Below are 15,006 nucleotides of genomic sequence, written 5' to 3' on the forward strand. Positions count from 1 at the left end.
TGTTGTTATTTTTTACCCCCCCCCCCCCCCCCTTAATTTAGGGATCCTGACCACATCTCCAACTTTCATTCATCCTTAGCTTCTCTCTGGGTCGTAGAGGGAACGAGCCATAAAGATTCTGAAAAGCAGTGAGTTCGTTTGCAGAGGTAACATGAGCCGGTGCCATTTTAATGCTGGAATTATAAGCGTTATTATAACTTTGCACAATCTGATGCAGCACATCCAAATATCTGAGGGTGTTTTTAGCTGTAAAGTAGCGGTATATTTTCTGTTTCAAGGTTTTGTTGTACCGCTCACTCACCGAGGCTTTAACTTCACTGGCTGTGCTAAAGTGCTCTATATCATGCTTTTTCAGCAGAGCCTTAAACAGCTTGTTGTAAAACTCCGTTCCTAGATCAGTTTGAAGCAGCTTGGGAATACCGCTCTCCGCTAGGATCAACAAAAATCTGTCAAAGCAACTTCCCATTCCCCTTTTAAATCTAAGGCCCGCGCTAGATCCGTGCGAAATTGAGAGGCCGAGTTATCTTTAAATACAGCTGCATTGGTGTTTGAGGGCAGAATTATATAAAAACTAGCGGCGCTATCCATGTTTCACACGTTTACCACGTCCGATGCATTCACATAACTGTTAAACTTGTCGGGCCAGTTTTTCCATTTACCGCTCTCCGCTAGGATCTCCTAACCCCCACAGATGTTTTAAAACACTAGTTATAAGGAAATTAAAACATTACACATAGCAAAAAGGATAATATGTAGATAAACACTGGTTATTACTCCTAACCCCTGAGAACAGCTTGGCAAAAGAATAAATGCTTTTTCACACAACAAAAAAAGATAAAACCATGCAGATGGCGGAATCATCCGCTATTATTCTATCTCCAGCCCATCCCCCTCCTGACCAGCCCACAGCTTCTCAGCCTCTTGCAAATACATAATTTTTAAAACAGAATCTCCCACCCAGTTAGCGACCGCTTTGCTCGAGGCTTTCTCCAGATTCTCAGAACCTCTTAGCCCCAGTAGAATACATTCTGCAGCATCTCTGATCGTTTCCTCAGAGACACGGATGCTGTATTTCTCCAGCAGGTGTGATGCCGCAACCAGAAAACGGTCTGTCAAGACACGTTTCTCCAGATCGTTATAATGCTTGCTCAAAAAATTGTCTGGGATGCCAAATAGGCACGTGTGTTGCTTCTGGCTTCCGTGAGAAATCTTGCAGACATAACACAAATATTCGTTGTGGTCCCTAATTGCAGCGTGCAGGATGCAGGTGACAAGGCACTTTACAATGTCGGAAAACAGTCTGAGCATAGCTCCGTCCAGCTTGTCGTCAGTTTGCCCTTCGGGCTCCTCCCCACGGATCGTATCAAGATCACTGTTGGGCTGTTGAGGAGAAAGAACCATCTCCTCAATCTCATTGCTCTGGGTGTTACTGGTGCTGTTCTCCTCGTTACACCCGATTTGCGGCTCCTCGCTGGGTGTGTCGAGGTCCATCTGTGTTACGCTGGTCTGTTCAGGAGACCCTTTTCTCTCCTTGCTAGGGCTGGTGGTACTGGCGCTGCTCTGGCTAGTCTCATCTTCCACCTCCTGCTCAGGGCTACTGTCATCGCTGTGCTGGCTGCTGTCTTCCTCCTCTTCGCTGCTGCTGCTGACAGGCTGTAGGAGATATTCGAATTCTGTGGAGTCTGTGGATGAAGCGGGAGAGGGCTGAGGAGCGACTTGTTCAGTCTCAGAAGGATTCATAGTTGCTGGAGATGATAAAAAAAACCCAAAGAGTTTGGTCGCTGGAGCGGAGTGGTCGCTGAAACACATCCATCTCTATTTATTTCAGAGGGGCTGAGGGGGGCAGCTGGAGGGGTTGCAGGGGGGTGGGGCTATGGAAACAGGACTTTTTTTAGCACCACAATTTCCTGCCACTGCTGGCTGGCCCGGAATAATGAGGTAATCTCCTCTCCCCACTTGGTAAAAATCTCTATCCCTGTTATACAATCGCCTGCGGGGTGCTACTGCTACTGCTACCGCCAGCAGCGGACCTCTCGCTTTGCATCATCACTTTGGCGAGCTGGTCCTGGGTGCTTTCAGGCTGTTCTGCAGGATACTTGCGCTTCTTGTTTGCTGGGTCTCGGTTCTCCTTCTCTTCCTCCTCATCCTCCTCATCATCCTCCACTCCGCCCTCCTCATCTTCCTCATCATCTTGGTAGCTTGCGAGCAGATGTTCCAACACGATGCACCTCATAACTCCCCAATCGCTCGCAGTCAGTGTTGTTCTCAGGGTTTCAGGAGTGAAAGTGTCACTCTCTCTCAGCTGGTACAGAGCCAATTCGCGGGTTGTGTACTGGAATACATAACCGACATATCCAGTCAATAATTTCAGCTCGCCTCGGAGAGAAGCGCTAGGCGGCTTTTGAACTCTGCAGAGCTGCATTGTGACTTTCTTAAGAGCTCGTAAAAAATCAGACTCCTCCGTTAGCATCACTGGTACGTTGCTAATAACACCGTATAATCTCTCAACAGTATCGGATGATGTAGCCATTTTTCTCTCTCGTTATTCTCTCTCGTCTGGGGGTGGGACAACGCTTCTGATTGGTTATCCTTTCACCTAGAACTGTGAAATTAATTCTGATGAAAACCGGTATCTATACTGTGTGTCACGTTCACATGCTTTTCTTAAGCGAGATGTGTATTATATTACACCCATTAGTAAGATATTTACAGTACCTGCACGCCATTACTGCACATTTATCTGGTCATAGAAATTCTCTAGCCCAAGGAAACATGGCTGCACAACAACATCAAGTAGCATCATCAGGACGCACAAAAGGCCAGTCTGCATTTTTGCATTCTAATAATTAAAATGTAGACATTCTGAAGGAATCTGCTTTTCAGAAATTTCAAAAGATTTTTTAGTCACCGAATGAAGAACAAGTTTGTATTGTGCTAAGTATAAATACAAAATACACACAAGTACAGTATCTCCAAACCACTGTACGCTGTCTAATGACAATGACATGCATTGTGTGTGTTCTCAGTAGTGTATGTGTACACTGGTATATATGGTACATGTATGAATACAGAGTCTATGTGCATGTAAATACACTTTAATTTCCATGGGACATATTACTGTTATTAATGCATTCTGTAGGTAATACATTTTAAAGCTTTCGTCTAAAGTCCAAGCTCAGATAGTTTTGACAAGAAAGTGTGTAAAAAAATAAAATGAATACCCTGTATATAATTTCAGCAAGACTTGGCCTAAAGTGCTGACCAAATGTTGTTGAGTTATGGGAAATGTAGGATCCAGTACTGTGAAGCTTGACCCATACTAAAGACTACAATTCAGTCTCTGCTGCTTCAGTTGTGCCCATCCTTTTTCAGATCTGTATCCTGCGAGTGTCCTGACTGTATGGAAGTGCTATGCTAAATTACTAGCATAGCCTGTATCATCAGTGCTGCCGCCCACACATGCCAAAGAGAATGTGGCTAAGTTGATCCTTTATTATTCCAAATTCTGACTCCAGAGAGTGCCTGTGACCAGACCAGAATTTTAATTGAACTCACCATTTCCCAGACTATTTCCCCACCAGCTTCTGTAATCAGCAGACAGTAAACACAGTCCTGATCAAAGTTTTCATAACAACTGGTTACAATGTGGAGCTCAGCGGCAGTTTACACAATGAGCTCAAAGCTCAAGCACAAATGACTACATTTATACAGGGCAGTGGTTCACAGTGAGATATCTGCAGGAGGATGTTGTATTGTACATCTGTAATCACACACTGTGAGACAAGATAAACTGTGCTGAACTGTTGTTTTATCAAAGCTGAAATGTGCTTGAACCCAACTTGACATTGATTTATAAAGGGGAAAAAACAAAAAAGATCCACAACACCTCCTGTGCTGTTTATCTAAGATTAGGTTCTTGTTTTAAAACTGCACTTTGTATTTTAATTGCTGTTCATACGGGCAGATGTCGACTCAGTAACACCACAATAGGCTGAGGTCATGGTTTCAGCTGAGTCTTGAACTGGATACAAAGAGGCCATGATGGTCACATTCTGCAGCTCTTAGAGAGAGTCTGTGCACAAACACAGCCCAAGGACAGCAACCAAACACTGCCACATAAATACGCACGTGCACACCCTGTGTTGTTCACACAAAAACACAAAAACATATTCCTATGCTTGATGCCCACTAGTGATCACAGCTGCTGCTGCAGGATGATCATTATAGCATCAGTGGCTCCTGTGTTGTAGCTTACAAGGGACTGGGAGGTTGTTCTTGCATATTTAGCTCTTGTCAACATTTCTTTGTTTGCTGTGCCATTTTAGAGAAAAACCCATCACTTGCATAATGTTCAGATGCTTGAAAAACACTGGGGCTGTGCCAGTATTAGTTCCTTTTCTCTCACATCCATCTGTGCTGCATGTCTGCAGAGCAGCCTCCTACTGCCGGTCCTCAGATGGGAGTACAGTGGATGGAAGCTTTTCTAGTGAACAGTCTGTGACTGCCATCACAACGAAGGACTTTTGAATCGCACAGATGATTTTGTCTAACATAAAAAAGCAGATGAGGCACTTGTGGTACAGGTGTACACATAGTAAGAACAGAGAAATGCAGTAGATGCCACATTCCCAGCTCTAATATCGACAGGTTTGGGCTAATAGGGCAGGTGAGAAGTGACACCATGAATGGAGCCGTCAGTTCATCTCCTAACACAATCCATTACTGATGGTAGCAAGGGATTGATCTCACTCCAATTAGACATGAGTTACACACTCAGGCGCAGGTTCGCAGATGTCACTCTTTTGATGGCTTATCTGCGATAACTTTAATCTCGCATTTGATCATATAATGCTACTACTGTGTGTGTTTATAGTACAGTATGTGGGTTATTGTAAACTATAGATTTTTCAGGCAATAAAACAACAAAAGAAGAAAAGCAAACAACTTCTCTCTGTCTGTCATACACTCACTTCTCCAAATTCTCACACTCCCTCTAATCGAACCTGATCTCCACCTAAAAGAGTAAACACACAACTATTGTTTGCAGCTGTTCAAATATTGTGACATGTGATCTCTGGCTGGCACAAAGAGTACTTGTAATGAGTGACCCGGACACAAAGGCTGGGAGATCAGGGAGCTTGGCAACCTCTCAAGCTAAACACACAGCATTGTATTTATTGTGCATTCTGCTACATTTCATGCAGTGCTGTTGTCTCTGCACGCTGACGAAATGTCCACACATGCAGAAACTCCACATTCACACTGAGTGTCTGCTACTGTCACCGCTTCACCACCCACAGCCATGTAAAACAAACACAGCAATAAGGAAATCAGAGGAAAAGCATTATCTACATAAACCATGTGTTGAATAAACCTGATACTGAGCTGTGGTTTTTATGCTGAAACTTTACCAAAGGAAGACAGAGTGATGAAATCTTCTGGAAGATCAAAACAGCTTTTGTTCTGCTGTTTGCTCTGCTTTGTCACTCCTTGCTAAGATGTGTGGAAACATTTATTCATCCCGCTGCTAACACCTGTGTCCTATGCACTTGGCAGCCTCCATCACAGCCATACATATGGATCAAACGGGCAAAGCTTTAGTCATAATAAGCTCTCCTGACACCTTTCTTAGAGTCAGACAATCCTTCCTCTCATCACATACAACTGATACTGTACTGAGATCTGAGGGGATTATCTGAGTCTAAATGATAAAAACACTCAGATCTGAGAGCGGGACAAATGGTTAACATGATCAACAGTTAGAAACAGACAAAAGGAAAGCCAGTAGGAATGTCACCAGCAAAAGAATCCAGTGACAAAGTACCAGTGGTGACTCCGGCTGACACATGATCTTTGGAGGTGCAGCCCAAAAACATCAGCAGGTTACCACGCTCACAGTGACAGCACTAGTCTGTGGATGTTTTCCATTTTAGTTTACAGTGTTAGCATGCTAAAATGACAAATGTGTAGGACAAATGAAACTGATGTGACAGGTTTGGTCATAAAACAAATGGGGGTTTTTACTTAATAGATGAAATTAAGGTTTACCCTCATTTTAAACATTTGAGATATTTTACCAGATAAGTAAAAAAAAAAAAAGGCTTGCTGGTGGGAACATCAGTGCCAAAGGATTCATCATGTGAGCACCATGAATGTCTGTACAAAAGTCTATGTCAATCTCTGTAAGTGCTGTTGAGCCACTTCTCAAAATATTAAAGGTGCTAAAGGTAAGTGAGCACTTCACAACAGTCCGTATCTTTACACCCTTACAGCAAATAAAGAAAGAAAGAAAGCAAACACACACATAAAACATCACACCTTGTTTGGAGTTAGACTTACCTCGAAACTATTCTTTACACAGCAAAACCTGTTACGTACACACAATAAAAACATCACAGCCAAATGTATCTAACTGTGAAATAAAAGACAGATTGGAAGAAAATACAGCCTTTCAGTTACAGTGAAAGAGTTTAAATCACTGCGGTCAGAATCCAGTTATTCTGAGGCGTGACATCACTGACAGCGCAGCATCATGTCCACTTTTCTTCTTGGCCTGAGGCTCCAGATACTTGGATCCTCATGAGGAATGAAGGTATGAGATACTTTGATCTGAGGAGCCGCTAGATCATTTGGTTGCAGTGTACCTGGATACATAACACTGAACTTAGTTCAGTGAGGCTCAATAAAACATCATAGAGATAATACATACCTGCACCAGGTTTCTTTACCTTCCTGTCACAAATACATGAGAAAATCATGCACATCATTTTCACATAAAAGAAGATAGCTTAGCAAAAGATTCATAGAATTATCTACCATCAGTGACTTTCTAGACAGTATTGTGCTACAGCCTCCTGTCAAATTAAATGTACTGTATGTAACTGTGGTAGAAAGCACAGTACTTTAAAGATGATAAATAACAAAAAAAAGAAGTTTAATCTAAAAATGACCTCTCCTAAATTAAGAGTTATATCATTTGAAATATATAGCTTCTCTTCTGAGAGGACTGCATGAATGTGAAGCATGAGTCATAATAACACTTATGAGTCATCTTAAGATATGAACTCATTTTTGCTTTAAATACTGATAAATATTAAGTGACAGAGCTGCAGTAGAATGATTGATACCTTGTGACATATGCCTTGACAAAAAACCCTGAAAATGTTACAGAAGGACTGAAGATGAGAAAAACAGGCTTAACAGATGGAAAGGGTGAATGCATTTTGGCCATAAAACCAACACAACACTTGTAATAAATGTACACATTACATTCTGCTCTGTGCTCTATATAATAACTGAATCTAAAGGTTAATATATCGATTTGAATTTTTGATTTGACGAGATTGGCTTGTCAGAATTGATCTATTTCATCTAAGAGCTATGGGAAATCAGGGAGTAAATATAATTGTTGCTTTTGCTAAGGCAAGCTTCCAGAGCAATAACCAAGACGGAGCCAAATGTGACACTGTTTTCATGAAAATGATACAGTTCTATGGTGTAATAATCATGAAATGTAATAAATAGTATAGGCCCTGTATTTTGTTATTGTAGGCAGCATACTTTTTAAGTGAAACTCGGCAAAAATAAGGCAAAATCTGGCACTACAAACAAAATGGAAATGAACACCTAAATCAAAACACGCTGATGGACCATCACCTATCTGTCATATACATTGCTAGCAGGTGGATCCATGCAAGCCTGCCTCACAAGTCAATTCCCTGGACTGTGAATTTCTCTTTAAATAAGGTCTGAGCTTTTATAAGCCCCTGAAGAGATGTTTGTGTGTGTGTACACCTGCTGTTACTCACACTGTGTGGAAGAAAACTTGTTTACATACCCAGAATATAGGGACTCCTTCCTCATGGGGACCCGGTGTAAATACATGAATTAAATGGTGACTTGGTTAGGGTTAGGTTGGGCAAGTGGTGGTCATGATAAAGGTTAGGCCAAGTCTTTAGGAAATGAATGAAAGTCACTGAAAAATCCCAACTAGGATGGAAAACAAACATGCACATATGTGTGTGTGTGTGTGTGTGACGTTTGGCTTGCATCTTTCACCATGACATCAGCTCTGACCTGTGACATCGTCTTTGTTTTAGCTCCCTCCTCTCACAGAGCTTATCATTAAGAGAGGACAAGATGACTATTATCACCTCTTAAATAAACACTCGACCTAAGCAGTGTGATTCCGAGTCATTCAAACATTTACTGCAAGTGTCAGCCTGTGGAGAAACCAAAATGACATAATGGTCACAGTTCTCCCTTTAGTTATTATACTTCACCTATGGAGGCTGCCCTGGCATGCAGCTGGACTGAATGGACAGGAACATAATTGCAGTGTATATGTCTTGTAGACCTACAGTATTCAAGCTGGATGTCACCCAAAGGAACAACACTCATTCAGATGGTGCAGGAATCCCATGATTCTCTCCTCAAGTGAGGTTGTTGAGCAGCAAGTTGGCTAACTCCAAATCCTGAAGTCAGCCTTACTGTTGTGTCACTTAATAGGTTATCACAGTATCACTACACTCTCAGACAGCGGCTGTATATGGGTCTCACTCCTGTATTATATGTAGTACCATGTCTTCTCTTTTCTTGCCTTAAAAATGACAAATGTTGCCTGGGCAAGACAGACAGTAATCAGTGAGGCAGTGAGACAGCTCAGTTATTTAAGGACATCATAAGACTGTCCCTCTGCAGCTTCAAATGGACCCATTCTCCCCTTACTGACGAAAATCCATCAAAGGGAAGGATGAAAGTCCAGAGTAACCAATCACACTCAATAGGACTTTTATACAAAATACTTCTGGGACACTTCTGAGATTTATTTGGATGAAACGTCACTGTAGCCATAAACATCTGAAAGCAATAAAATAAGTGTGAAACTAATTACATACCTGACATTTTTGGATGTTTTTCAAATTGCATGTTGACACCACTGGCGTTTCTGGGCTTTGCATATGAGGACAATCCACAAACACACCAACATATTGCAGACAACCTGCCTATTTGACAGCAATGTGATGACTCATGCTGAGGTCCCTCATTGGCCGTGCAGTGGGGTCATGTTACTCATGCTAAAGTCGACATGTTATGACATACAGCGAAATCTACCTTTCAAAATTTTTCACCAAATAGTTTTTGTGTACTTGTTTGTCATCCCTACACTTGACAATAAAATGCAAGAACAACAAAAATACAAGTGAAAAGTGTGTTATCACTTGGTTGGCAATTGTGTTCTTGTGAGTTCACATGAGCATCAAGCACAATCTCTTATAGCAAGACAACCTTATGAGTTCATATCATTTGATGACGGCATGTTCACCAATATCAAATGTAAATGGGTCAATATATTGTTTCAAAACCTGTTCACTAATTATCTTTGTGCATCATTGGTCAGTCTCTCTGTTACAAGGTTTTTTCACAGGTGGGTGGCACGGCGCCTGTCCTGAAGCTGATCGCAGTGGGACTGGGAAGAGGAGCCAGAGAGACAGCTGCAGTAAAGACTAAAGTCCAGTTTGGATTCTCTCTTCCCTCTCCTGGCATGTGTGTAAGCATGAATCATACGACTGACTGTGTGTTGCATCTATTTATGAACATCTGACCCTGTGTCAGACCTCATGCCAACACTCCCTGCATGTGTGTGTGTGTGTAGTTCAGAGCTGCCATATCCTGTTGACTGCTGCCATGCTTCACACATACAGTACAATCAGGCTCATGCATATTTACCTGTACTCACACAAAGCACAAACAGTAATACATAGTGCTGCATACCAACATGTTGGCATAGACATTTTGAACAGCAGGCACATTTTGAAAATAAGACGACCAAAGTTTTACAAATAAGTTGTAATTTAAGTTAGTTATTATTTTGACCACACTGCAAACATGCTGTAAACACAACAGTGATATACAATATCACCTTATACAGTTGGGATGGCTAACACCCAGCAGACAGGTCAGGAACTAGAATTCATTTGGATGGATCAAGCACAAAATTCACTCTCAGTGAATTTGGAGGGTCAACCCCTGTTACAAAAACAGCTCTCGAGCTAAGAGCTGCTACTGTACCAGGGACTATCAATCTTGCCAGAATCTGGCAACCAGGTGTGGAGGATTTACTGTAGGCTGCCGAGGAACCAAGCAGTTTTGGATAAATTGGAAATGTGATTGGTCTCTGGTCAGATTTGGAGACGTAATCACTGTCTACATAACGCAGAGAGTTGTGACACACAAAACTAATCACTTGTGGGAAATGCAGCATATTAAATCAGGGATGTCAGGTATCAGAGCCTAATCAGGGAGTTGTTTAGAGGGTATTGTGCTGAAGAGTAGTTAGGATCATCACCTCTGCACGGTTTGTTGGAGATGTACGGCCTTAAGGGCCTGGGGCGACAACCACAAACAGAGCAGCTGAGGAGGAGTGGGGAATATTTGATTTTTTTTTTTTTAAGTTTCTTCCAAGCACGTAAAACTAAGAAAATTGATATTGTGAAAAACAAAATTGATTAGACATTTCAACAAATACGCATAAGACATCACAACATTCCAATAGTACCATTGTTGTCAACTGAATTGGTAGGGATAAATGTAAGAAATCTGGAAAATACTCTAGTGTCTTGTCTGTGAATTATGAATTAAGCTGAGGTGGCTCATCACACTACGTGAGAGCAACTCTCAAAGCTTCTACGACTCTAAACAACCCAGTGTATGCCATAGAGTTACAGTATGGAGGCCAGGTGAAACTGTACAGCAGAGACACATGGATTATATTGTCAGTGGTTTAATTACTTAATAAATGTGCACATACTGTAACCTGCCACATTTTCAGGCCAACCCCAACCTATTCCCTGTCAGAAGTCACCCACATGTGAAACAGGTTCATGTATTGTGGTGTAAACAAAGGACAGGCAGCAGACAACACACCTGACAAGAAGGAGATTTATAACAGCATCTCAACAGCCATGGCTGCAATTTAAACTACAACAGATGTGTCTTTGTCTATTAGAAACACCACAGCCTCTGAGAGAAAACCGGCTTTGTATATATTTGGTCTTTGCGGACTTTGTTTACTGACATGCACAGTCATTTTTCCATGAGGCATTGTGTAAAAGCATGGTCATGGTCAATAGTTTGTGTGTGTGTGTCATTGTTGTAAATCTGTGTCATATCAGAAATGCTTCTGTGGATCTTACATGTGTATTTAACCAGAAACCTGATACAGAAGGCAGCGGTGTTTTCACATGATCTGGTCCATATGTTCCCTCTGCAGTCTAATGTGCATACACCCTATTATTAAAAAAATAATTCCAGCCATTTTCTATATTCACAGTATTTTCAACAATTCCCACCGAAACCAAAACTGACAATGAATTGCTTTTACTCACTGGAGATCTGTCAGTCAGTCCTGGATTACGTTATTCATCTGTGCCATAAACCTCTGTTGCTGCTCAAAAATGATTAAAAACACATCAGTGAAACACACCGCTACACTGGTTAACATGGTTCCTCATTAAAAAACACAAGACTCTAATGTTTGTTAAAAATGTTGCCCTGAAGGCTCCGAGCAGCCATAACCTTTTACAGCATTTGAAATAAGCAAGAGCCAAGACCTTCAGACAAATATTAGGGTCTGGTGTTTTGTAACGAAGAAACATGCCACCCAGTGCAACGTTGTGTTTCACTGACGTGTTTTTAATAGTTTTTGAACAACAATGGAGGTCTATGGCGCAGGACTGTAGATGGACAGACATAAACAGCGAGTAGAGGCAGGTCACTGTTGGTTTTAGTCTCTGTATGGGGAATGTTGAAAATACTGGTAATATAGAAAATGACAGATCTTATTCTTTAAGCATCAGACCACTATTAATATGTCATTTTCTTAAAACATTTCTTCCTAAACGTTTCGTGCAGTTATGGCTAGTTTAGCCCACCTAACTCAAATCCTGTCAAGTCAAATAAACATCTAACAAAAGTCATGACTGATTTAGTGGGAGGGGGGGAGGTGTAAACACTACAGTGACACCCAGTACTGCTGCTGTGGAGTGATGGGGGCAAGTCGACCTTTCAGTTGTCACAGTGAAAAAATATGTACATCAGAGTAAGTAAATATCGCAACCAAAGAAATCAAGTTGCATAGATCTAATCCAGGTAGTGGTAATATTCTTCATTTTCTACAAACTCCTATTCATGTATGAAAAATATACAAAGTGAAAACTTAAAGGGCTCGACACAGAAAACAACAAGTTTTGTGGTTGCTAAATTCATTAACTTGACTGAAGTGGGATTGAGAACAACAGTTTTAGCTTTTCAATACGAGTACCAGAAACCAGAAAGAAAGACTGGCTTTCAAGTTTTATTTGTCTTTTCAAAATGGGTTCCTATCCAAGTCAAACCCATAGTGATGTTTTAGCAGGAGAAAATAGTGAAACAAGAGCCGTCAAAGTTCCTCTCTATCAGGACAAACCCAGGATAAAAAAAAAAAACAAATGAGCCAAAGTAGTGTTGATTCTGGACTGCAGCCAGAAAAGATAGGCACTGAGACGAGGGCTCAGTCCAAAAGATAGAGACTGTTCAGACCTGTAAATGCTCCTTTGGATTAAACCCAGTAGTCCTTCAATCTAATCTGAACAGTGGACACTGCACGTTACTGATGCATGCATGTTGTTGAGGTTATCTAAACTCCAACTCCCAGCTCACAAAGAACATAAAGGCAATGAGAGTAAGAAACACTTGTGATGTACAAAAGAACAGTCAGAGCAGTTAAAACACACCGCTGCAGTGTCCATCTGCCGAACAAAACAAAGCTATTAGTGATATAACTGCTTAACGGGATTATCTGATGATAATCGTTTGGACTATTCATAACCAAAATAACAATACCAAGGACTATATTTGCTATACATGCAAAACCACACACACACACACACACACTTCCCCTTTGCTCTTTCTTAAAATAATTTTTTGCCTTTTTCCACAGTCTTATTCACTCTGTTTTTATGCTTCCTCTAACAACCCTCAGCTTGAGGTTCTGCTGGGTTTTCAGTGGTTTCACTGTACATAATGAACAAGCCTCCTCTCCCATGAGCACACTAGCACTAAAAGTCATCTCTCTGCTCCTGCCAGATCTGCATTCTGCTGCTGCTGACTGTCCTGAAAACACCCAGAGGACAGAGGTGCCGAGAAATCCAGTGTCTGCCAGCAGAGATTAATGCTGTGCGAGGATCAGCTGTGGAACACTAGGTGGCTTTATAAAGTTCACAGGACTATGCTATGTTTTACATGAAACAATGCATACTGTATATCTCATGGTATTTATTTTTCCCCATGCTGCATATCTAACCTAAAACCTCGGCTTATCAGATTCCAAAAGACTTCTCTGTACAACTTTGCTTTGTTAAAAACATGACAACAGCACTGTGATCTTACATGAAATCCCACGTGTCACTCCACCACACCACATGTCGAGCACAATAAACCTGTGTCACCCTCTCTGGTCAAGGGTGACAACAGTTTGCTGTGGAAGAAGCACGGCAGCAGCTGACGGCCAGGATCAGTGTGTGAAGTCAGAGCTGAGGGCAGCTGCTGAGCAAATGGGCACCCTCTTATGAATGACAGCTATTCACCCATCCCTCCCCCTGCGAACATCACATGAGCGTTGCCTCCTACTCAGCACAGCACAATATCATGCTGTGTCTTCTGATACAGTAGAGCCTGGTGGAGAGGGAGGGAGACAGAAGAGATCACCTGCACTGTGACCTTGAGGAGAGCGAATGTCTACTGGTGACAAGAGGCAGAAGAGTTTGTGTAAGCAAGATTTACCTGACCTGACGCACCACAGGGCTGCGGTGCATTTAAAGGAGCTACTTTTGGTTCTAACCTAAGACAGAATCTAGATGATGCCAGACACCCATCTCCCTTCTCTATTTAGTCAGATGTGCCTGCTGATGGCATACACATGCACACAATGATGGCTTTTCCTTCTAAGCTTTTGTTTCCGGACCCCTGGCAAATCTGCCTCCCTCTGTGGCTGTATTCCTGACACCAGTGTCAGACAGAGAATGAGAAAAGGACCCGATTACAGAGCAATTATAACATAAACCTGGGATCTGGGCACTGGGAGGGCTGGTGGACAAGGAGCATGAGAAATGACAATTTGAAAGACAAGAGCGAGGGGCAGGTCAGGATGGGTCTGAGTACTCAAATAACAAAAGGAGCTACAGTGACATCATCACTGCTGGGCTTGTGGTCATAATAAGAAAGAAAAATATTAAAGAAACAACAGAAATTGGTTGAGAAATATGTTGTTTTCGGGAGTGCTACAAACATTCAGTTGTCCTGCAAACATTTCTACACACAAGTGAGACAGAAAGTGAGAACAGTGACATCCCTCGGTGACAGCAGTGCCAGCTGGCCCTTAACTTGATACTGCAGAAGATGCCTGGCTGCTGCAGTGTATCTGTTAGCCAACCAATCCTGGCTGCTGCCGTTGATTCACAGGCAGCAGCACTGATGCTGTGTAACAGTGCAGCATGCAGAGCGTTGCATAATTTTGAAAGAAAGAAAACATGCTAGCAAACAGACAGGGCAAGGAGCATATCCCCTCTACAGTAACACAACTGCAACAGTGTTTACAGCTGCAACAGACGCCATTGTAGGCTGCCGCAGAAATAGTTGCTCATTTGTTGTCATCAAACCACAGGCATGTCTGGTTCTCGCAGGCAGCTGGAGGAACAACACATGCTATGGTGATCAAGTGTATACACACAGACACACAGTGTACATATACACAATTAGAGGATATCAAGTGCAGTCACCTCCCACCACTACAAAAAAGAAACTGTGTGGGAATCCATCCCGTCTGACCTGGTTGAGAAACTCTTCCTACTGCATCCAGAAATTCCTGACATTATCTCCCAATGCAGCCGCAGCCATACAGAACACACACACACACACACACACACACACACACACACACACACAGGCTTAAGGTGAATGTAAGTGTTG

General features: G+C 42.1%; 1 protein-coding gene across 1 annotated transcript in view; it reads right to left on the bottom strand.

Moving 5' to 3' along the window:
* mical3a (microtubule associated monooxygenase, calponin and LIM domain containing 3a) overlaps positions 1-15,006 on the bottom strand; it is a 91,097-nt gene that overhangs the window by 72,387 nt on the left and 3,704 nt on the right.

This window comes from Monopterus albus, unplaced genomic scaffold (assembly GCF_001952655.1).
Source record: "Monopterus albus unplaced genomic scaffold, M_albus_1.0 scaffold59.1, whole genome shotgun sequence".
In the NCBI taxonomy this organism is placed as follows: domain Eukaryota; kingdom Metazoa; phylum Chordata; class Actinopteri; order Synbranchiformes; family Synbranchidae; genus Monopterus; species Monopterus albus.